The sequence below is a fragment of the Coccinella septempunctata genome, chromosome 4, assembly GCF_907165205.1.
Source record: "Coccinella septempunctata chromosome 4, icCocSept1.1, whole genome shotgun sequence".
NCBI lineage: Eukaryota > Metazoa > Arthropoda > Insecta > Coleoptera > Coccinellidae > Coccinella > Coccinella septempunctata.
This window is the reverse complement of record NC_058192.1, coordinates 38,794,302-38,816,890: the sequence shown is the minus strand read 5'-3', so window position 1 is coordinate 38,816,890 and position 22,589 is coordinate 38,794,302. Positions and strand designations below refer to the sequence as shown.

Genomic DNA, 22,589 nt, shown 5'->3' with positions numbered 1-22,589 from the left:
TAATATTGATTCTCAAGATCTTTTTGATGCTTTGAAATGTTTGGCGAAACATGAACAATATAAATACTTTGCAGACATTATTTCTAACATAAGCGCAAATGAGAAATTCCCTAAACCTATTCGGAAATTAAATGTTTTTTTTTGATAATAATGGACTTCTGAGGGTTGGAGGTAGAATTCAGTATGCATCTATTTCCTACAATAAGAAGCATCCAATTCTGATGTCTCGTGATAGTTTACTCGCTGTCCGGTATGTTGAATACCTGCATAAAAAGTATCTATGCTCCATTCAAATTTATTTTAGCAGTCGGTTGGCCATGAAATAATTTTCTCAAGTTTTTGTAACTAGAACGGAGTAAAGTTGGCACTCATGAAATGTTGTTAATGTCATAACGCCGTTGCCACAACTAATATCAATTTTTATTACGAAAATCCCGAAAGTGATTGAAAAAGAGACAGGGTTTCAGGAAGTGCTATTTAGAATTCAGGTCCGCTCTTTTAAATAGTTATACCCTGATATTCTAAAATCCACAATACGTCAGACGGTAGCGAAAATATTCAATGTAAGAGAATTCATATAAAATGTTTCATCCGAATCTAAACGACTTATATTTCAGCTGAATATTTCCACAATCAAGAAGATTGTGAATGTTGAGGATGACAAAGAATTTCCTTCTATTGGGAGACCCAAAAAAGAGCGGCATTTGAGTATTTTATATTTGAGTGAATTAATGCGAAAATTTTACTACAGGATTCTCGATGATTGTCATCGTAGAATAAGTTCTCGAATATTGATTTCTCCATTTTTCATTTGACTTGTCCTATACATTGTAAATGCCTTAAGGTACCAATAAATACCTAATTACTATTATTATATCAATGTATTAAGATGAACAGCCAAAAATACGCGCCAGTTGTCCTGTTAATTGTTTATTCATATGAAATTTTTGTTCAATGGTGAAGTTCATCTTGACTTGAAACTTCCTTTAATTCCTTTTACTTATATTGATGTAAGATGATCTCTGTTGAATAATATAACATTCTTGTAATTATCGGTTAATTCCTTCGGGAGATACCCATACCCAACCACTGCAACATATGCATTTAATCTTCGGGTTAATATTTTTGAAATCTACAACTGATTAGTATTCAAACTTTAGCCAAAGAAGATAACGAACATTAACTCTTCTCAAGCTAGTGCATATTATGATATTATACTGATCTCTTGTATTTTCCATGCAAATAACTGGATTTGGTATGCCTTCAATCAGTTTGTATAAACTTCAATTATGTTCGGCACATATTTTCCGACAGATTCGACATTGTGATAAAATTCGTAATATCAGAAACTTTTACGTAGAAAGGGCAACATAGCGTTGATTAAAAACCCAAAAATGTTCTGACAATCGTCATAACCCCACATTTTCGAACTATACAGAGTGAAATGTGTCAAATTTCCATGGCCAACCGAGTGCTAAAATAAAAGTGAATGGAGTATACACGTAGGAGTCCAGACTCTTCAATATTTGATATCAGACGTATTCTGGATAATATCCGGTAAAAAACTCATTAAAAATATAGTGTCACGATGTATCAGGTGTTTCAAAGTCAAGCCACGCAATTATGAGCCTCTTATGGGTACACTTCCTTCTTGTCGTGTTATTCCGCAAAAACCATTCGCGGTTAGTGGAGTGGATTTTAGTGGAGCTATATCCTTAACGTTAAGTAAACATAGAGGAGTAAAATCACAAAAAGGTTATATATGTTTATCTGTTTGCTTTGTCACAAAAGCTATACACCTAGACCTGGTCTCTGATTTAACAGCTGAGGCTTTTCTGGCCGCCCTTCGTAGATTTGTAGCTCGCCGCGGTTACGTAAAGCAACTTTTCTCTGACAATGGTACTATTATAATTTCGTTAAATCCAGTAAGGAACTACTGAAAATCGCAAAAAGAGCCTGTCATCAAGAGGCTATCTCTTGGAATTTCATTCCACCTTCAGCACCACACTTTGGCGGTAAATGGGAGTCAGGTATAAAATCTGTGAAGCATCATTTGATTCGCACTATTGGCTCACAAATATTAACATATGAAGAATTAAACACAGTTCTATGCCAGATCGAAGCAGTTTTAAACTCGCGCCCTCTAACTCCTCTTCCAGCAGATCCAAGTGATATGCAAGCTCTTACTCCTGGTCACTTTTTGACTCAAGGACAGTTAGTATCGCTACCTGATGAAGATTTTTCAGACAAGCCGTTAAATAGGTTAATTGGAACCTTGTTCAACGATTGCAGCGCGATTTTTGGCGTCGCTGGACGCAAGAATATCTCCTTCAGGTCAGACAAAAGTGGTTGAAATCCGGGTTGGAACCCTCCATAGGCACTTTAGTATTAATTCAAAATGATACTTGCCCTCCACTAGAATGGCGCCTATAGGACGTATCATTGAAGTGTTCAAAGGTCCTGATGGACAAGTTCGCGTTGTAACAGTGAGAACTATACATGGCGATTTCAAACGCCCGTTAGTAAAACTATATCCTCTTCCACTTGAAAATGATTCTCATTTTGGTGGGCCGGAATGAACAAGTTTTATGCTCCTTTAATTTTCTATAAATATAATATAAAATTAATATTTAAGTTTGTGCATCTATGTGCATTTTTCCTTTTGGCAGTATTACCAATGTTTATTTTTTCTTAGGGTAATTGGAAATTATGAATTACTAAATGGGTTTTTTTATTGTTATTTTCGCGCATCTTATGAGATAAAGGTGCGACAGTGTCTTGAGATGGAATTATGGACTTATGTGGCAGTATCGCGTCTGACTTAGCCAAGAAAGTGTGTTCGATTTATTTCGCTGTTCTCTAAAAATTACGGTGATCTAAATTTCTCGCTAATGAAAACAAATTCAAGTGTGGAGCAATTGGATTTCGCTACTTAACGCTGGCCAGCTCAACCCTTCACAGCACTCCATAGGGGTAAGTCGCATCTTTATTGCCGCTTTGTTTTACATTTTTTCCACCCAAGCAATTTACAGTTGCCCTACAATTTATTCAAAAACATTACAGTCCGCTAACTCTTCTCGAGCAATCGAGTGGTCCTTCAGAATTCGCATTTTATTTTTGAGTTCGAGATCAGACCACTGAATATTTTTATACAGATTATATCCAACCCTAACCTGACTAAGCCAGTAAGGTGCTCGAATTTAAAAATCTTGAACTTCAAAAAGGCTAAATATTCGGGTTTCAATGAAGATCTTACAGGGACAGACTGGAGTGGCTTATTTTCCCGTGAGTCTGACGTCGATGCCATGACTGATTCGTTCTACGGAGTAATAAGTGTCTTGGTCAACACCCATACGCCTATTATTAAAGTGAATAAAAAATTTCCAGCATATTTCTCGCGACGTACTATAGACGAAGTAAATAGGAAAAACAGACTCCATAAGATTTGGAAGAGAAGTGGTACTATTGCCGATTATAGTCTTTTCAGTGAGGTTAGAAATTCCTCAAAGAATATGATTGCTGCAGACTATAAAAAATACATAGAGTCGATTGAAGAAAACATTCCACTGAACATCAAGAAGTTTTGGAATTTAGTTTCCATAAAATCCAACAATAATAATAAGCTGCCCTTCTCCATGTTTTTGGATGACACTACTGCGTCTGGTGGACAGGGCGTCTCTGAGTTGTTTGCGTTTTACTTTGGGAGTGTATATCAGCCACTCGAACAGAGGCCCCTATCTCCAGAGCTCTGGAACTTTGAGCTCGATTCACTTCACTGAGGACGACGTGATTGAATTGAGGCGTTACTCAGCTTGGACCCGAATAAATCAGCAGGACCTGATGAAATTCCATCCTTCTTTGTCAGGTCTTCGGCTGTGGGTCTGGCGACCCCACTCTATTTGATTTTTCGACATTTTTTGGACACTGGAATATTCCCCAAAAGATGGAAATCGTCATTGTTGATTCCATTTTATAAGGATGGTGACCGCAACTCCGTTCGGAATTATAGACCCATATCTAAATTGAATATATTCAGTAAGGTATTCGAAGTTCTGATATACAAGCATGTTTTTTGGTTCGTAAAGAACTCGCTCAATATTCAGCAACATGGCTTCTTTGCCAGGAGATCAGTTGAATCCAATTTAACAACTTACTCTGAGTACATATTAGAAGCCCTAGATAAAAGGTTTCAAGTGGACTCTGTTTATGTAGATCTAAGCAAGGGATTTGACAAGCTTTGTCAAAATATTCTTATGTTCAAGCTTTCACCCATTGGTGTCAGTGGTGATCTCTTGTATGGTTTGCTTCTTACTTGTCCCATAGAGTGCAGGTCGTGTCTATTTCGGGCTTTAAATCACGATCAATTATAGCTACTTCGGGTGTCCCTCAGGGATGCCATCTGGGTTCCCTCCTTTTCCTTATATGCATCAATGATTTGGTATTTATATTTGAGTTTATTGCATTCCTGTTATACGCAGATGACATTAAGTTCTTTCGTTCCATCAGAAGTTTATTAGACTGCTTACTCTTTCAGAGGGCCTTGAATTCTTTTGTTGAATATTGTAGACAGAACAAGCTTCATCTTAATTTTACCAAGTGTCAGTCCATAACTATTACTAGAAATCTCAATATTGTAACGTTTTCTTCGCTTGATTAAAACGTCCGACTGATTAAAATTATTTATTTACACTTAATACACTTATAACTCACAAACTAGCTATGTCACTACTATTTATTTCCACTCGTATTTATTTCCACTAGTCGCTTGCACTGTGAACTATAACTGTACTTGTCTACCTGCTCCTCAGCTGGGCTTATATAGGCGCCGGAAACATGCAGGTACCTTCGCGAACCTTTCCAGAACCTACCGACCGCTCCAGTTCTCGAAAGGACCGACCGCAAGGGCCGGACTGGCTTAAGCCTGTTCTGCCCCAGAACAGATTTAGTGAATTACTCCGAGGACCGTGGCGAAACTTGCACTCATCACCATTCCTACAGTAGTCATTCTGATGGAAGTAGCACTCCACAGTTTTTCCAGGCTCCCTGGCCTGCTTGTGAAAATTTAATACGAATGAGCTCCTGTATACGTGCTCGATCGATGATATCGACCCCTACCATGCGCTGCGCACATACCAGCTCATTCTGCAGTGACCGGGAACCTCTCGTTTTCTAGTCTCGGACAGCGTTGTATAAACTTCTTTAAAGAATAGATTCTGACCTTGCCGAACAAAATTCAGTTCTTAGTCAGTTATTTATGTGTAGCGATTTATAAGAATCGGTAAGTGTCTTTGTTATATTGACCAGACAAAGGTTGTTCCACTTTGATTTTTATCAATTCATTTGTTTTATGTAGAAGGAATCACTAGAAATACCGTAAGTTTTTCAGCCGCCATTTTCTCACGTAGTTCTCCACATGCTTCCCAGAAATATCTAATGAATCAAATTACCTTCTAAATTGTTTCAACTTGCTTTCTATTCATTAATTAGTTTTTCACTTCACAATTTCTTGATTTCTCCGACGTATATTTTTTCTCTTTTTTATCAATTTATCTCTGCCAGTGTGTTCCTGTGAACACATGGACATTTTTTCTTCTCTTAAATTACTACTTATTATGTGAATGAATATTGTCAGAGATCGCTGGAGATTGTGGAACGTTACCGATTCAAATATTTATGAAATTGTTTTCAACAGCTTTTTGTGGAGAGTTGGAACTCTATGACTGAATGTTCCAGGATCTCATACTTGGAGCTTTTGTGCGAGGAGTTTAATTTTGAGTGTTGTGGCGCTTCTTATGGTCGAACATGCATTGTCTGTATATACAGATCAGTAAGCGGTGATTTGGAGATATTTGAAAACCGATTTACACAAATGCTTTTGTTAGTTCTCGTTAATTTTGACAATGTTTTCATCTGTGGTGACTTCAATATAGATGAGTGTTCACCAGACGCCGCGCCAACGAGATCTTTCTTTTCTATCTTGGGAAATTTTAGTTTGCGTTCACTAATCTCCTCCTACACCAGAGTTTTTACCGACTGCAACGGCAGAACATCCAAGAGTAGCGTTGACTATGTAATATGTGGAAATGATAGGCCCCAGATCGTAAATGTTTTGAATTATCATGCAGGTTTTTCAGATCACTATGTTCAAGTTGTCACGTTCAAGGACGAAACAACGCTACCCCATCAACACACATTTAGGAGGGTATTTCGTCGTAGGTTCTCCGATTTCGGGTTTGCCGAGTTTGATTTCCTTCTGCGTAGGAATCTTCTGACGGGCCGACAACACCGATTGGACGATGATTTCGACTCGTTTTATGAGGACTTCCTTTGGTGTTTTAATGCCGCTTTTCCTAAGCGGCTGAGAAATGTAAGGTGTTGTCCTGCTATCGAATCTGCAATATTTCCCGAAAATTTGGGACAGAAAATTCTGGAGCTCGAACACGCTACTTGGCTAGCATCTAACATTCCTTGTTTACTAACACGTAATAATCGAGATCTGTTGAGGTTCGAGGTAAACAATATGATTCTGTCTTATCGTCAGGGCATATTTGATGATATGATTGATGCTAGTAGAAATAAGATGAGAACAACGTGGCGAATTATCGACTCGGCTCGGCATAAATGTGTTTCCCGTGAAGGCCTCATATTGTACGAGGGTGATCGGGAAATATCGGATGCTAAAATATTGTGCGACCTCTTTGGTCGATATTTCAGTTCGGCTGCCCAGGGACTTATTACTGGTCGTTTCCCTCCAGCTTCTCTTTCGGTTGAGTGCTCCACCACGTCCAAAAACATCTCAAATTCTATGTTTTTCCATCCCGTTACTCCAGAGGAAGTTGAACGTATAATAGCATCATTACCAAATCGTTCAACAGCAGGCTGGGACGACATTCCAGCTCGAGTTGTGAAACAATCTGCCCCGTATATCTGCGACATTTTGGCAGATACAATAAACTTTTCTGTTTCGAACGGATCATTTCCTGACACGTTGAAAATGGGTTTGACCGTCCCGATCTTTAAAAAGGGTGATCGTGGCTTAGTTGATAATTATAGACCAATCACTATGCTGAGTGTTTTCTCTAAGATTTTTGAAAAGACAGTTTATACACGATTGGTTGATTTCATTGAGGGTCACGGTTTGTTCACCGAGTGTCAGCATGGTTTCCGCGCTGGCCGATCCACTACAACTGCCATCTGTAGTATGGTGCAGTCCATCTCCAAAAGGCTGGATGACGGTCATTATGTCACAATGATTAGTTTCGACTTGCGTAAGGCATTCGATTGTGTTGATCCGCTGTTTCTTTCGAGAAAATTGTATCGCTTGGGAATTCGCGGCAAGCTGAATGATTGGCTCATATCCTTCTTGCGCAATAGGCGATTTGGCGTAAGGGTTGAGGATTCTATTTCAAGGGAATTTGACATTTTATTCGGAGTCCCACAGGGAAGTTCATTGGGACCGTTGCTATTCCTCCTATTCATTAACGATCTACCTGAATACATACTTGATGGAGAGGTATTTCTCTATGCTGATGACACTGGTGTTGTGGTGAGTGATCCGTCCCCAAAGTATTGAAGGAGAAGTGCGACGCTGTGCTCGTCCAGTTCTCAAAGTGGTGCGATAACAACCATTTGATTATAAATAATGAAAAGACTGTTTGTATCGAGTTTCACAGCCCTTATAGGGAGCCTTGCCAACCTCGTCTTGTTTTCGGAGGTGCTGTTCTAAGGCTGTCAGATCAGGTGATGCTTCTTGGCTGCGTTTTTGACAAACATTTGCGCTGGACATCTGAGATCGACAACGTTTGCGCTAGGTTGAATAGATGTTACTATACCCTATGTCATCTAAAAAGACATGTTGGCTTTCGTTGTGCTCTGACTTTCTATCACTCAAACATCGCCTCAGTACTGCGATATAGTCTGCTGGTTTGGGGGCGTGCTGCGGGATCTCACCGAGCATTTGTTTTGCAGAAGCGTATTATTCGCGCGTTGTTTGGGCTCGATCCCCAAACCTCGTGTAGGGAGTACTTTCGTTCCCGTGGACTCCTGACACTTCCATCCATGTATGTTTACCACCTCATGATTTATATTCATGACATGAGATTCAGGATTCCTAGACTCTGTGACCACCATTCGTATGATACTCGAGGTTGTCGAAGATTCTACCACTCGGGCTTGAACCATGCATTTCATGAGAAATCTCCGATGATATCGGGTATTCAGATATATGATGTTCTACCGATGTATTTAATTGAAAAACGTCCTTCGGAGTTCAGGCGTGAACTGAGATCGATTCTCGCCAATGGCTCTTATTATAGCGTGAGTGAGTTCGTCTCGGCAATGAGGGTCCTATAATTTTTTGTTTTACATGTATTTGAGTATTTGTATTTTTGACTTTATTGTTCACTTGTTTTTTACTCTTTTTTTCTGTTCACTATAAAACTTTTCAAGTTGCTAACGTCACTGTATATTCAGTGGAATAAAGATATTATTATTATTATTATTATTATTATTATATTCTTTTTTTTGGAGAGAACTTCACATTCCTTCATTTTTCGGAGAGACACATCTTTTTGGAAAGACACACATTTTTGGAGAGAGTTAGAACTCCACATTTCTGCTGAAGACTCTTCGAGAGATTGATCTTGAAGATACAAGGAGACTGCGACAGACACATTATTTCTGAGGAGAAACAGAGAAGATGGTTATCTTTGGCAACGACCACCAGCCACCATGGAAATTTCGACATGAAACTCCCAAGATAAGTTTCACACATATGTATGGGGATCACATGTGATTCGAACTGTGAATAATTGAACTTGTTGTTAAATTAATATTCCTTGCTTGGCCAACTCTTGTTTATATATGTTGTATTTTCTCTATATCTTAATAATTGTTATAAGAGTGGAATAAATCCCATCTGTTCAAATAGACTGTTATTGTCCGGAGTAGAAGCATCCATCCATCTATCTATCAAAAAACAAATAAAAAAAGATAAGGTGGTTTCATGCTCTTTGCTAGTCGGAGCTATCCCAAGTTCATTTACCTTACACAATTGGCGCCCAACGTAAAAGGGCCTGATTTTCTTGATGCTTCTGCTTTGCACTGATAGTCTGAACCACTGGTAACAGATTTTCGAAATTGAAATTTACGGATCACAAGTGATTTCTGTTCTCCTCTATTTACTTTGATCTCTTTATTTACCGTTTGCAAGCTTATTCACCTCTCATTTCCATTATCTTATCTTTATCGGGAAGTGAGACTTGAAAGTAGTTTATATCTTTATCGATATGTCTATTAATCCAAACTATTTGAAGGCTCATGAGCTGACTTATGAGGTTTCTATTCGTTTGGGTAAGAAGGTAACTGATTCAGTTGAGAGAAATCGTAAGACCTTGAGAGGTTCTCTTTCCCAGGAAGGAGCAAACCGTAGTTTTGTTGCTTTAGTTGATGTCTATACTTTTGATGAAAATGTAGCTGAACTTGAGATTTCTCTCAAAGAAATTTCTGAACTAGTAGGTAAATTTGAAGCAACCTCTTCTAGAGATGAGTATAACCGAATAACATCCAGGTTGGTTCATTGTTCGGGTAGATTGTGTAGATTGCAACCTAATAACGATAAAGAAGCAGAAATTAAACAGGTCTTGCAAACAGAACTTTTCGGTTTGGAATCAGATTTAGCTGATAAACATTTTGATGAGCCTCCAGCTTCATCGACTCCTATTAAGAATTCTTTACATAGTCCAAATGTAGCGTTGGAAAATATTTCCCCTAGTTCATCGAAAAAAGTCCCTGTATTTAAGTGGGGTATTGGAAAATTCTCTGGTAGGGAACCTTTAGTTCCATTTCTCGATTTAGTTGATTCACTTAAAATTTCACGAGGTTGTACTGACCAAGACTTATTTGACTCAGCTTCAGATTTGTTTCAATTGGACGCGTGGACGTGGTGGCACAATCATTATATCAGAGAAAGTTTCAAAAATTGGTCCGAATTAATAACCGGTTTAAAACAGACTTTTTTGCCATCTAATTACGACCAAGTTCTGATGGACGAAATCAAATCTATGAAACAACAACCGGGTGAATCTGTAATTATTTTTATTAGTTCTCTGGAATCACAATTCAACAGATTAACGGCCCGTCCTTCTGAACAACAGATTGTTTCTATTATTAGAGCTAACTTACTACCTGATTTTATTAAGGCTTTGATTTTGCAAGATATAGATACCTTGCCTAGATTAGTTTCTCTTTGCAAACGTATTGAAGATGCTTTACCCTCCGATTTACTTCGCAAGTTTCCTAAGAAGTTAGCTGTTTCCGAGGTAACCTCTAGTGTAGTTTGTTGGAATTGTCGCTCAACTGGACATAAGTATTCGACATGTAAGGAGCCTAAAAAATTTTTTTGCTTTGGTTGTGGCTCTGAAGGAAAGACGAAACTTTCCTGTAAAAAATGTCAAAAAAATGTACAAGCTGGTGGATCTATGGCAGAAGGTGGCCATCGGCAAAGTTCAAATCCAATTCAGACTGCCACAAAAAATCAAATTTCAAATCAAAACGGAAAAAACGAAACAACAAAAAAACATTAAGATCTTTTAATAACAATCACTTTGATCATGACTCTTGGAAAGATTGGCTTATTACTGTTGAAAAATTCTACAACTCGAATAATGTTGCTAAAGCACCTGAAGTCGATCAGTTACAACCAGAAAAACCCTTATTGAACAATAGCGTCTCTGTTCAACCCCTACTAGATAGACGTGCTCAAGACAATCGGCCTTATCTGAACGTATCTGTTGAAGATGAAAAAGTATCGGCTCTGCTTGACAGTGGCAGCAATGTCTCAATTCTCGGTTCATCCTTTCTCTATATCTTACAAAAACTCAATTTGGCTATTGATTACGACGTCTCTGTGAGCCTAACAACAGCTGACGGAAATTTACAGAATACATTAGGATATGTTTTACTGCCTATTACTATAAATGATATCTCAAAAACTTTGAAAGTTCTTATAGTGCCCTCAATCAGTCATAAATTGATCCTGGGGATGGATTTTCTTAAACTTTTCAATATTAAAATAGACTTTTCTAAATTTCTTTATGATACATCTTCACTTTCTTCTGCAGCTATCCACACTATTCAGCCTTCAGATAACTTATCTGTAGTTCAACGAGAAGAACTAAATGAAGTAGTTGAGTTGTTCAAACTTATCGGCCCTGAACATGAAATCGGTAGAACTCATTTACTTACTCATCATATCAAAACTGAAGGTAGTCCTATAAGACAAAGACAGTATCCGTTATCTCCTGCGATGCAAACCATCCTTAATAAAGAAATTGACAGATTGTTAGAACTCGATGTGATCGAACCGGTGACCGAATGCGCACCATGGCTTTCTCCCCTATGGCTTGTTGCAAAGAAAGATGGCACGCATAGAGTAGTTTTTGATGGTAGGAAGTTGAATTCTGTAACAGTCCCAGACAGCTATCCGATGCCTCTCATCGATGCAATTATTAGTAAAATCAAAAATGCCTCCTTTTTAAGTTCCATAGATTTAAAATCCGCTTTTTTTCAAATACCTTCGGACGAAGAATCCAAAATTAAAACAACCTTTTCAGTACCGGGTAGAGGTCTATTCTGCTTCAGAGTTTTACCTTTTGGTCTTAATAATGCTGCTCAGGCAATGTGCAAGTTGATGGATAGGGTCATTGGTCCATCGTTGGAACCTTACGTTTTTTATTACATTGACGATATCATTATTGCCACGCCTGATTTTGATACGCACTTAAATACCTTGAGAAGACTTTATAAAAGACTCAAAGAGGCTAATTTAACTGTAAATTTCGAGAAATGTATGTTTTGTCGTCCTTCTTTGAAATTCCTCGGTTTTGTGGTCGACGAAAAGGGCCTCAGAACAGACCCTGAAAAAGTCCGGTCAATTTTAGAATATCCTGTTCCTAAGAACACTACACGAATAAGACGGTTGATTGGATTGATTGGGTATTATAGGAGGTTCCTGAGGGACTTCTCGACCATGTGTAGTCCTATTTCGGACTTGTTGAAGGGTCGAAAAAAAGGTCAAGGTATCGTGTGGACAGAGGAAGCAGACGAAGCCTTCTCTCAAATAAAGTTGGCATTAACAACTACACCTATTTTAGCTAGTCCAGATTTTAGTAAAAGGTTTTGCTTAGCTTGTGACGCTTCGAATGTTGGAGTAGGCGGAGTCCTTTTTCAGGAACAAGACGGTTTAGAACATCCTATCGCGTATTTCAGTCGCACCCTTAATAAATGCCAACGAAAATACTCGACCACTGAAAAAGAATTGCTTGCCGTGCTCCTATCTATTGATCATTTCCGCCCTTATATAGAAGGTACCGAGTTCACTGTGATAACAGATCACTCATCTCTCATTTGGCTCAGTACGATGAAAAATCCCTCACCTAGAATAGCTCGGTGGATTATGAAATTATCTTGTCACAGGTTCAAAATTGTACATCGCGCGGGAGTACTTATGAATGTACCGGATTCTCTATCTCGAATCCCAGAGGCATTGGAAGCTGCAGTTTTGGACTTATCTATGCTCAAACCTGATAAATGGTACCGTGAGATGCTCAGCAGAGTGACGTCCAAGCCTTGTCTTTATCCAGATTTTAAAGTTAACAATAATGTCTTATATAAGCATGTCCTGTGTAAGTCGGTGTTATCCGATAGTTTATCTGAGTGGAAAATTGTTGTTCCCACTGCGAATAGAGACCAAATTTTAAAAATGTACCACGACAACCCAACTGGCGGTCACTTAGGTGTATTCAAGACTTTATCCCGAATTTCGTCCTTGTACTATTGGCCAAAAATGCGCGAATCAGTTTTACTTTATATCCAGAAATGTAAGATTTGTGCCTCTTGTAAATCTGGCAATTTGCCTCAAGCTGGTCGAATAGGGAATTATCGAAATATCAGTTTTCCATTCCAGTTAATTTCTGCAGATCTTTTAGGACCTTACCCCAGATCTAAAAATGGTAATCAATACGCCCTGGTTGTTACTGATTGGTTCACGAAATTTGTCTTAATTCAACCTTTAGCTCGTGCAACTACCAAAGCCGTTTGTAAATTTCTTGAAAATCAAGTTTTTCTGTTATTTGGTGTACCGCAGATAATAGTTGTTGATAACGGTGTACAGTTTACATCTAATGAGTTCAAGGCACTAGTAAAAAAATACCATGTACAAAAAACTTGGTACAATGCACGTTATTTTCCTCAGATTAATCCAACCGAAAGAGTGAATAAAACCATTACTACAGCCATTAGATCATTCATTCATGAAGATCACAGAACCTGGGACGAACATATCTTCGAGATAGCTCAGGCTATTAGATTAGCCAGACATGAGGTTACAGACCTTTCACCTTCATACCTCTGTTTCTCTAGGAATGTACCCACTGATGGTGCTTTTTACGGACAAATTGCGGAAAACGCGAATAATATAGTATCTATACAAAAAAAGGTATTAGACCCTCTTTCTCAGGAAAAGTTGCCTGATTTATATGAAGATGTCCGGAAAAGAATCTATCACGCTCACAAAGTAAACGCACAACGTTACAACCTAAGGCGAAGAGATGTCAGATTTCGTGTTGGTGATAGAGTTTGGAGGAAAAATTTTGTCCTTTCCGATGCGACAAATCAGTTTTCTGCCAAATTAGCGCCTAAATTTGTTCCTTGTATAATTAAAAGGGTTTTGTCACCGGTCGTATATAACTTAGAAGACTTGAACGGAAATAATCTCGGGGACTTCCATGTTTCACATATTAAACTCGATATTACACAGGATGACGCTGATCCATCAGACGATAACGCTGCAGATTGATCATTTCCCTTGTCTGTACCTTTATATCTTTTTCTTATTACTCCTTCCCTCTATTGTTTTTTGGCATTACAAGACCTTCTCTTTACTCATATTCATCTCTTAAAGGGGTCTGAATGCCTGTTAATTCGCTGGGGTTCATCGCTGTTATGCAATATTTAATATTTATGAATTTGAGCGTAACTGTGAATGTACTTTGGATATCTCAATTTTAATTAAGGGATCTCTGGGATTCCGTGACTAACTGATGAATCGTGAGATTCATATCGCAAGTAATCCTTGCTGGCGCCCACTACCTATGTTTCCTTTTTTTGCTATCCTCGATCAATCTGTAGACGTATACCTTATTTACCTAATTGCCTCAATATCTAACAATATTATATCTACAATTACTATCTCTCTGGTTTTCTTGTTTTCACGTATCTTGGGCCGGTGGAATTTGTGGAAGATTTTTCTCTTTCGAGTTATATCTTTTCGCAGATTCTCAGGCGGCGTGGTGTTGCCTTCTCCTTTCCCGTTCAATATATCGTCCAACTCGAAATTTTTTTTGAAAGGTACACCATGCTTGGTTGGGAGGGTCACTTATGACGACACGTCAAGTCTATAACATCAAGACAAAAACAGAACTACATATTTTTACCTTTATCTTCATCGAAATAACGATAAGAGTACATATATCTCTACCTATCTCTATCATCAGTTGAGTGTCTTCGGTTTGTTTGTGTTGAAGTTGGGGGAATATCTTGTCTATATGTTAATTGGAGCGATTGAGGATTGTACGTATTAATCTGTTGCGGCAAGGCTGCGAAATTCTCGGCGTACAAGAATCCACGTTCTTTCTTTCAGCTCGACATAATATTGATTTGAATCATTGAGTGCTGTTTGCAATAATCTGTTACGGCAAGAGCTGTGAAATTCTCTGCGGGCAGGACTGGATGTTTCTTTCCCTTCTATCGACTCAACTGATTTCTCTCACCTTATCGTTTGGAATTTAATATTTACCGGTTTTGACATTGTTGTATTCTTCATTTGTTCCTATTTCTTTTTGTTGCTATCGATAATATCTTATAGCTATATCTCGTTAACTTTCAATGTTGAATACAGCATATATTTTTTACAGAATTAAACTGAAAGTTTCCTCTGCACTTCTGATGGATGCACTTGATGAGGGGATGGATTTCTTGGGTCGTGATTGGGACTGGACAGTACACGAGGTGACCTTTGACCAAAAGTGAACGCAATGCTGTCCTTGAAAGCCTACCTAACACCCTCTCTGGCTCTCAGTCACAGTCATGATCCATGGATTCCTGAACTCCGTCAAGTTGCGGAAAGCAGATTTGTATTGGAGGCGGAAAGTTTAATTCACTTGGATGGACGTCGAGCATTAGTTCGGCGGCAGAGTTTGGGGTGATATCCTCTGTATAAGTAAACCCTCATACCCTTCTTTTTTTGGCCCTTCAGGCATAATTACTAATAACCATAAAAATTCATTACTTTTTGTTCTATTTTGTCTCATTAAAGGGTATGTCCAGGAGGTACCTTGGTATCTCCTGTTTCACTTAACACTGTGGCGTATTAGATATTTTATAAAGTGTTCGAGTTTACACTATACTTTCGCACTGTCCCCTACAGAAATATTAACTTCATACACCATTGTCTGGTCAATGTTTAGACGGAATTATAATTTTTAGCTGTCAATTATATATATATCAAAAAAAAAAAAAATTTCTCAATTTCTCAATTTTCAAAATTTTTTACCGGGTAAAGGGGGTGTGTAACGGAACAATTCTCCAAATTGAAAATTTAATACGAATGACTTTGAGAGCTCCTGTATACGTGCTCGATCGATGATATCGACCCCTACCATGCGCTGCGCACATACCAGCTCATTCTGCAGTGACCGGGAACCTCTCGTTTTCTAGTCTCGGACAGCGTTGTATAAACTTCTTTAAAGAATAGATTCTGACCTTGCCGAACAAAATTCAGTTCTTAGTCAGTTATTAATGTGTACCGATTTATAAGAATCGGTAAGTGTCTTTGTTATATTGACCAGACAAAGGTTGTTCCACTTTGATTTTTATCAATTCATTTGTTTTATGTAGAAGGAATCACTAGAAATACCGTAAGTTTTTCAGCCGCCATTTTCACACGTAGTTCTCCACATGCTTTCCAGAAATATCTAATGAATCAAATTACCTTCTAAATTGTTTCAACTTGCTTTCTATTCATTAATTAGTTTTTCACTTCACAATTTCTGGATTTCTCCGACGTATATTTTTTCTCTTTTTTATCAATTTATCTGTGCCAGTGTGTTCCTGTGAACACATGGACATTTTTTCTTCTCTTAAATTACTACTTATTATGTGAATGAATATTGTCAGAGATCGCTGGAGATTGTGGAACGTTACCGATTCAAATATTTATGAAATTGTTTTCAACAGATTTTGTGGAGAGTTGGAACTCTATATTCTTTTTTTTGGAGAGAACTTCACATTCCTTCATTTTTCGGAGAGACACATCTTTTTGGAAAGACACACATTTTTGGAGAGAGTTAGAACTCCACATTTCTGCTGAAGACTCTTCGAGAGATTGATCTTGAAGATACAAGGAGACTGCGACAGACACATTATTTCTGAGGAGAAACAGAGAAGATGGTTATCTTTGGCAACGACCACCAGCCACCATGGAAATTTCGACATGAAACTCCCAAGATAAGTTTCACACATATGTATGGGGATCACATGTGATTCGAACTGTGAATAATTGAACTTGTTGTTAAATTAATATTCCTTGCTTGGCCAACTCTTGTTTATATATGTTGTATTTTCTCTATATCTTAATAATTGTTATAAGAGTGGAATAAATCCCATCTGTTCAAATAGACTGTTATTGTCCGGAGTAGAAGCATCCATCCATCTATCTATCAAAAAACAAATAAAAAAAGATAAGGTGGTTTCATGCTCTTTGCTAGTCGGAGCTATCCCAAGTTCATTTACCTTAGGCGCGGTTCTCACTGGAGCGATACGATAAACGATGCGACAAGTGATTCGATAAGCAACCCGACCCTGATCCGACACCGATCTGTTATAACCGTGCAAACGTAAAGGAAGCAACTTATTCAGTGCACACTGAAGCGATCGCGATACTACACCGATAAATATCGAAATCGCGTCGGTTTGGGCGACACAACTGCCGGGTCGTTTCAGCGACAGAAAGGTGATTGAGAATCAAATCGGAAAAAGTAGCATAGAATTTCGTAATTGATTGACAATTAAGCGCTTAATTTGGATATCGTATCGCTTCAGTGTGCACTGGAGTGTTGCGAAGATAAAAGTTGCATCGGGTGATAAAAGATTGCTCATGTTGCATCGCTTGTCGCATCGCTCCAGTGAGAACCGCGCCTTACATGCTTTGGGTTGAAACTGCACACCAGGATCCGTATATCAGTCCCCTGAAATACCACCTCCAGCATGCTTCGCACAACTCGCCAATTCAGCTGGTCCAATCCACAACCGAGCTTGGGAACAGCTAATTTCCTAACTCCAAAGCGTTGAAGGTCTTCTTTCAAGCTTTGCAGTGCCGTCCATAGATTCTGATAGGTTGGCTTCTGGTAGGAATGTTGCTTGGTGACTAGATAATAAATGAACCGACCTTCAGCCTTCAATTTCAAAACTTTTTCGATTCTTGGCTGCTGTCGCAATAGTTGTTCCTGACGTCCAAATTTATTTCTGAATACTCTTGCTATTCCTTTGCTCATACGAAGGTCCTTCGCTACGCAATGAGCGAGAGAGTATTCCTCAGACACGGTAAAGAGATCTTGATGTACTTCCTGTGTAACGCCGAACCGTGCAACGCGTGTCTCACCATAGCAATCCATAAACTTCTGGTAATCGCTGCTACCTTGCGTCGGGGCTTCCACAAGACGTACTTCTTCTTTGTCCTGCGCGTACAGGGCTAATCGGTTGAAAACCTTTGGTTTTCCTCTTTGGAGCTTTCTTATCCGGTAAACTACATCATTTATCCTCTTTATTACTTCATACGGTCCCTCCCACTGCCTCTGCAGCTTTGGTGAAAAACCTTTTCTCCTTTGTGGATTATGTAGCCACACCAGATCTCCAGTGGTGAATCCACCTTCAATAGCCTTGATGTCGTAGCGCATTTTCATTCGGTCACTTGCTTGCTGCATTTGATTGCGTACCTTGTCATGAATGTAATCCAGCTTGTTCCTTAATTTACTAACGTAGTCCTCCCCAGCTACGTCTTCTCCAGGCTTACATCCAAACTCTAAGTCGCAAGGCAGCCTTATTTCTCGGCCGAACATTATACTGGATGGAGTTTCCTTGGTAGATTCTTGAACCGAAGATCTATATGCCATGGTGAATAGATGTAAATATTCATCCCAATCCCGCTGGTGATCAGAAACTACTTTGGCTAGATGTTTTCCCATGGTCCGATTCATTCGTTCGACCATGCCGTCTGATTGTGGATGAAGAGGTGTAGTCCTTGTTTTGTGAATCCCCAATTTGCTGCATACTTTTGGAATAATTTCGATTCAAAATTTCGGCCTTGATCACAATGCAGCTCCAGAGGTATTCCAAATCTGCAGAAGAATTCTCTGACCAATTTATCAGCTACCGTACTTGCCTCTTAATTAGGAATACCGTAGGCTTTCACCCATTTCGTGAAATAATCCATCGCTACCAAAATGTACTTGTTTCCATGGTCTGTTTCGGGAAAGGGACCAGCGAGGTCGATAGCTACTCGTTCCATGGGGGATCCGGCGTAATATTGTTTCATTGGTGCTTTTCCTTTACCATTAGGTCCGTTAGCAGCAGCACAAACCTTGCATCTTCTACACCAATCTTTAACGTCCTTCTTACAATTTAGCCAATAAAATCGCTGCCTGACTTTTTCCAACGTCTTAGTTATCCCGAAATGTCCACCTGAAGTCCAATATGTAGTCTGGTCAGAATGTCTGTCACACGGCTCTTCGGCACAATCATTTCATTTTCCCAATAACGTTTCAGAAGACCTCCATCAATCTTCAACGTTTCTCATTGTGCCCAATACGACTTTATATTCTGGCTCAGTCTGGATACTTCTTCCCAAGTAGGTCGTCTACCACTCTTCCTCCAACTTAGGATTACTTTCAAGTCGTTATCTTCCTCTTGTGCTCTTTGAATTTCTTCAGGTAGCCAGTCGTCTTCGATTACGGTGGTCCGCCTTAAATCGATCTTTTCTTCCAGACGCGAACAATGGATGCAATTCTCGGGACAAGGTCTTCTTGATAACGCGTCTGCATTGCGATGGCTAGTCCCCGCTCTGTGTCAAAGTCATACTCTTGCAGCCTCTCAATCCATCTAGCCACTTGTCCTTCCGGGTTCTTAAAACTCAGGAGCCATTTCAAAGCAGCATGGTCCGTTCTTAGTAAGAATTTCCTTCCGTACAAATATTTGTAGAAATGTTCTACGGACTTGATGACTGCTAAAAGTTCTCTCCTGGTCACGCAATAATTCCGTTCTGGTTTGGACAACACCTTGCTGAAGTACCCGATGACTCTTTCCTGTCCATCCTGGACTTGCGATAGAACGCCGCCAATGGCTGTATTACTGGCGTCGGTGTCGAGCACAAATTTACCTTCAGCCCTTGCGTAACTCAGAACTGGAGCTGTGACCAGAGCCTTTTTCAATCGTTCGAAGGCTTCAGCACAATCATCGGACCATATGTACTCTTGTCCATCTTCCGTCAATTTCGTCAGCGGCTTGGCAACGTTGGCAAAACCAGATACAAATCTTCTATAATAAGTGCAAAGGCCTAAGAAACTCCGTAACTCACTCTTGTCTTTCGGTATAGGCCATTCCTGCACTGCCTTGATATTATCCGGATCAACTTTCACACCTCCCCGTGAAACTACGTGTCCTAAATATTTCACTTCTGTTCGAAACAGATTACACTTTTTAGGACTTAGCTTTAGGTTGGCATCTCGAAGTCGCTGGAAAACTTCGGATAGGTTGTGTAGGTGATCTTGGAATGATTTTCCCACTACTATCACATCATCAAGATACACCAGACAAGTTTTCCAGGAGAGCCCTCTCAATATTGTCTCCATCAGACGTTCAAATGTGGCAGGAGCATTGCATAGACCGAAAGGCATAACTTTAAACTGCCACAGACCCGTTCCAATACTGAAGGCAGTCTTTTCTTTGTCTTTTGGATCAAAGCCAACCTGCCAATATCCACTCTTCAGATCCAAGGTGGAAAACCAACGTGATCCCGAGAGTGTGTCCAGGGTATCGTCAATTCTCGGTAAGGGATAGCTGTCCTTTTTCGTGGCCTGATTGAGCTGCCTGTAGTCTACGCAGAATCTAGTGGTTCCATCCTTCTTCTTCACTAATACAACGGGCGATGTCCAGGGGCTATCGGACGGTTCTATTACACCTTCTCTCACCATGTCTTCAATAATCCTTTCAGCTTCTTCTCTTTTTGCCAAGGGAAGACGTCTAGGATGCTGTCGGATAGGTTGTGCATCACCAGTATTGATTGTATGCTGCACAAAATCAGTCTTCCCTGCTTTTCCGTCCGTAGCAAAAACGTCGGAGAACGTTTGAACCAATTTTCTCACTTCGAGTAGTTGGTATCGGTCGAGCTCTTGACATTTTGAAGTGAGGAGGGACACCAGTTCTTCAGAATTTCTTTGCGATTTTGAGACTTCTGCAGTACTTATCCCACCCGAAATATGGTACACAGGTACACCACGTCCAATCAAGGTATCCTTCTTCAGGGTGACTGGAAACATGTTGACATTTAGCAATCGGATGGGAATGCTGTCTCTTACCCTTACCAAGGTCTTCCCAAGTAATAGTCCTTTAGCTAAGGTTATATAGTCAGAGGGCTCAATTACTCTCACGCAGCCAGTCCTCATTACATAGTCACATCTACCAGTCACTATGCCTTCAGTTCGCCCTGACAACGTGATGCCCTCGGTCAGTCGAATCCGATATATCTTGTCCTCCACGTCATTGAATGGAATCTCTTCACTTCCTAGCCGAAGTACATCACTCTTCATATCCAATTGGCATCCAAGCTTCTTAACAAGGTCCAATCCCAGAATAACTTCTTCTGTGATTCCAGCTACCAGAACTTCGTGGCTAACTGTTTTGTTTCCTAATTCAATAGTGGAGACGATCGATCCATAAGTCGGTATTTCTTGTCCAGACGCAGTTCGAAGTTTGATCCTAACTGGGCGAATCTCCAATCCTTCAGCAATTTCTGGACGCACAATGGTTTTGGTCGAGCCAGTGTCTACCAGTATTTTCACATTTCGATCATTTATCTTTCCGGGGATAACTATGCTTGATAAATCCGTAGACATTATTCCCCGGATTATCACTTCGGGGGCATTTTTGGCTTGGGTCGATTTATGCCCCTTATCGGCGACCCCTTTTAGTTTCCCTGCTGTGACTCTTCTTCCAATTCTGGACAGTTTCGCTTGAAATGCCCACTTTTGTTGCAGTTCCAGCACACAGTATCCTTTTTTCTAGTTTGTGATATTCTGCGGATTTCTTCTCTGACAATGTCCTCAATAGATCGGTCTGTTTCTTGGACTTGTCTTACACGAAGGTGTCCTCTATGCGACGCTTGCTTCGCTGCCTCTATTTCCAAAGCCTGGGCTAAGGCATCATCTATGGTTCTAGGGCTTGCTAGTCTCAGGGCTTGTTGTATTTCGCTATCCTTTATCCCATCCATGAATGTCTGGATTGATAGCTGTTCCAGGAAGCTATCTGGAGCAGATGGATAAGCCAGCCTGACTAATCCCGCCACATCAGCTTCAAACTCCTGGAGATTTTCCCCTGTTTTCCGCACTCGGTTCTTTATTTGTGCATGGTATACTTGTTGTAAATGAGCATCACCATATCTCATCTGAAGTTTCGATGTAAGAACTTCGTAACAGGCTTGTTGACTCTCCGGGATCGTCTGCAGAATGTTGAGTGCATATCCTCGTAGAGCGATAATTAATGCCGTGGCTTTTTCGTTGTCGTTCCAATTGTTCACCAGGGCAGCAGCTTCAAACTGTGTTTGATATGTCGACCAGGGTATTTTTCCATCAAAAGTTGGAGGCTTGATCTTCATTCTACTACCTTCGCCGTCATTTTCCGCTTTCGCTGTGATGTAGGGTGTTGAAGCCAGAAAATCTGTTCTGTTTGACATTCTTTTCAAGGAATCTATCAACTTGGAATGATGTTCAATTATTCCTGCCATTTCTTCAAACTTGCCGTTAACCTTGTCAAACTTTTCATCAACTTCGTCAAATTTTCCACCCACTATATCGAATCTCTCGTCCACTTTATCGAATTTTTCATTTATGGTTTCCAGTTTCTCATCCAATTTGTTTGTAAGTTGACTCACCACATCATTACAATTTTCCTTAATCTGGTCCATTTTCTCATTAAATTTTCGAGAATTTTCTTCCATTTGGACCATTTGTTCATTCAACTTACAAGAGTTCTCGTCCATTTTCTCATTTAATTTTCGAGAATTTTCTTCATTTTGGACCATTTGTTCATTCAACTTACAAGAATTCTCGTCCATTTTCTCATTTAATTTTCTCAAAAAGTCCATTACCGCTTGAGTCTCCATTGCGTTCTGTAATCTTGTGGTCACTGGCATGAACAAATAACCGAAAATATTTATTTAATTCGAGCGATGTTGAACCCCACACCTGACACCAATGTAACGT

The 22,589-nt window shown here is 39.6% G+C and overlaps 1 protein-coding gene across 1 annotated transcript in view; it reads right to left on the bottom strand.

Annotated features, from left to right (window-relative positions):
* LOC123312563 (sodium-coupled monocarboxylate transporter 1-like) overlaps positions 1-22,589 on the bottom strand; it is a 383,426-nt gene that overhangs the window by 155,888 nt on the left and 204,949 nt on the right. The gene's annotated exons all lie outside the window — the stretch shown is intronic.